The sequence below is a fragment of the Mastomys coucha genome, unplaced genomic scaffold (genome assembly GCF_008632895.1).
Source record: "Mastomys coucha isolate ucsf_1 unplaced genomic scaffold, UCSF_Mcou_1 pScaffold15, whole genome shotgun sequence".
Taxonomy (NCBI): Eukaryota; Metazoa; Chordata; class Mammalia; order Rodentia; family Muridae; genus Mastomys; species Mastomys coucha.
In genome coordinates this window covers 146,546,198-146,549,464 of record NW_022196897.1, presented here as the reverse complement: position 1 = coordinate 146,549,464, position 3,267 = coordinate 146,546,198, and positions in this window count along the sequence as shown.

The window sequence follows — 3,267 nt, the reverse complement described above, 5'->3', positions numbered from 1 at the left end:
AAAAAATTATTTTCTCAAGTGGAGCCATATAATTGCAACTTTTCTAAGACATTTTCCTTTCAAATGTTCTTGTGTGTGTGCGTGTGTGTGTGTGTGTGTGTGTGTGTGTGTATGTTTTGCCTGTATGTATGTTTGTATACCACTTGAATGCCCAGTACCTGCAGAGGTCAGAAGATGGCATCAGTTCTGCTGGAACTGTAGTTATAGAGGGTTGTGAACTGCCATGTAAGTGCTGGGAACTGAACCTGGGGACCTCAGTGCTCTTAACCACTGAGCCATCCCTCCAATCCCAGGATTGGTTTCCTTTACTCAGCATAATTCCTTGAAGGTTCATGGAAAGTGGACACACTAATAATTCAGTCCTTTTTACTGCTAAATACTAGTCTATGCATGGATATAACAAGGATATATCAGAATTGGTTTAACCACTCATCTAGGTTGCTTCCAGTTTGTAGCTTTTTTTTTTTTTTTTTTTTTTTTTTTTTTTTTTTTTTTTTTTTTTTTTTGGTTTTTCGAGACAGAGTTTCTCTGTGTAGCCCTGCCTGTCCTGGAACTCACTCTGTAGACCAGGCTGGCCTCAAACTCAGAAATCTGCCTGCCTCTGCCTCCCAAGTGCTGGGATTAAAGGCGTGTGCCACCACCACTCGGCCAATTTGTAGCTTTTATTAATGAAACATTCTTACAGTCTTTGTGAAGTTTTTTGATCATTCTTTTAAAATTTGTTTTTCATGTGTGTGTGTCCATGATGTGTATGTGTGCATGTATGTACCATAGTGTGCCTATGGAGGTCAGAGAACAACTATGTACAGTTTGTTCTCTTCTTCCAACTTTTTGTGGATTCCAGAAGTCAAACTCAGTTGTCTTTAACCTCTCAGCCATCCTGCAGGCACCTAATTTAATCATTCTTGAATTCTTATTTATTTCAAGGTAGGGTTTTGTACTGGCTGGTTTTGTGTGTCAACTTGACACAGGCTGGAGTTATCACAGAGAAGGGAGCTTCAGTTGGAGAAGTGCCTCCATGAGATCCAGCTGTGGGGCATTTTCTCAATTAGTGATCAAGGGGGTAGGGCCCCTTGTGGGTGGTGCCATCCCTGGGCTGGAAGTCTTGGGTTCTATAAGAGAGCAGGCTGAGCAAGCCAGGAGAAGCAAGCCAGTAAGGAATATCCCTCCATGGCCTCTGCATCAGCTCCTGCTTCCTGACCTGCTTGAGTTCCAGTCCTGACTTCCTCTGGTGATCAGCAGCAATGTTTCCACATTGCTGTGTAATGTGGAAAAGTGTAAGCTGAATAAACCCTTTCCTCCCCAACTTGCTTCTTGGTCATGATGTTTGTGCAGGAATAGAAACCCTGACTAAGACAGGTTTCATTATGGAGCTCAGCTGGTCTCAAACTCACTATTCTCCTGCCTCAGACTCCCGGGGACATCTTTTCCTTCTGGGTAATGATAGTTACCATCTTCTCATGTCTGTTTGATGGACCATTTCTTCAGGTCTTTTGTTGCTTTTCTAATTGGGTCATTTGCCTTTTCATGTTGAGGTTTTATTTTACTTTATTTTATTTTATTTTTGTGTGTGTTTTCTTCCTTTCTCTCTTTTTTGTTAAATAGCAGTTTTATTGGGACATAATTCACATACTATAAAGTTCATGCTTTACAAGTGTACACCCCGCTGGCTTGTAGTGTGTTCACAGAGCTGTGTGTCCATCGCCACGATGCAGCTTCAGAGCCTTCATCTCTTTGTCACGAAACCCCACCCCCTGTAACAGTCACTTCCCACTCCCATCATTCCCTGGCTCCTGGCAGCTAAGCATGATGTCTTTTTTGACTCTGTTATTTGACTGTTGTGGACATCTTATTATTATTTTTTATTATGGGGGTTGAACTTGGGGTCTCATGCACTGTATGGATGCACAGCACTGCTACTGAGCAGTGCTTCTGGCCCCCAAACACTTGTACAAGTGAGACCATGTCATAGATGATGATGGATGCTTGGCTTTTGCCACTTTGCATGTTTCTGAGCTTCATCCATATTGCAGTATTGTTCAGAAATTCATCCAGATTTTGTTATTTACTCATCAGTGGATAGGCATTTAGCTTGTTTACTTTGGGGCTGTTAATTATAATGCTGTCACAGGGCTGGAGAGATGGCTCAGCAGGTAAGAGCGCTTGTTGCTCCCCCACAGGACTTGAATTCAGTCCCCAGCATGTACATCAGGAGGCTTTCAACAGTCTGAAATTCTAACTCCAGGGGACCCAACACCTCTTCATTGGCATCCTCACGTGTGCATAGCCACATGTTGATATACACTGAAACATAACTAAAAAAATAATGCTGTTACAAATATTTACATTAATATTTTTGGTGTTTTCTTCTTTGTTCTTCAAAGATTTTATTTATCATTATATATAAGTACACTGTAGCTGTCTTCAGATGCACCAGAAGAGGACATCAGATCTCATTACAGATGGTTGTGAGCCACCATGTGGTTGCTGGAATTTGAACTCAAGGACCTTTGGAAGAGCAATCAGTGCTCCTAACCACTGAGCCATTTTATTTTATTTTATTTATTTATTTATTTATTTATTTATTTATTTATTTATTTATTGGTTTTTGGTTTTTGGAGACAGGGTCTCTCTGCATAGCCCTGGCTGTCCTAGAACTCACTCTGTAGACCAGGCTGGTCTTGAACTCAGAAATCTGCCTGCCTCTGCCTCCCAAGTGCTGGGATGAAAGGTGTGCACCACCACTGCCTGACCTAGCATCCTTTTTGGTGTTTTCAACTCCTCTGTCTATCTATCCATCATGACTGGATTCTCTCTCTCTCTCTCTCTGTGTGTGTGTGTATGTGTATGTGTGTGTGTGTGTGTGTGTGTGTGTGTGTGTGTGTGTGTGGTATATATATATATGATATGTGCATACATACATGTACCCACCTGTGTAGGCATGAGGTCCAGAGCAGAATGTCAGATGTCCTAGCCTATCACTGTATATTTTATTTTCTTGAGATAGGGTCTCTAAGAGGAGCTGGGGCTAGGCAAGCCCAGAGATTCTTCTGTCTCTGCCTCGTATAGCACTGGGGATACAGGCTAGCACACTGCCACGGCTGCTAGGATCCAGCTGTCTATGTCTTTTCCCATTGAGTTGTCTTGAAAAAAAGTTGACCACAATGTAAGGTTTTTAGTTCTAGTTTTGAAATTCAATTCAGTTTATTTAACCTCTATCCTTATGCAGAACCACAAAGTCCCAGTATTGTACCTCAAATGGAAGTT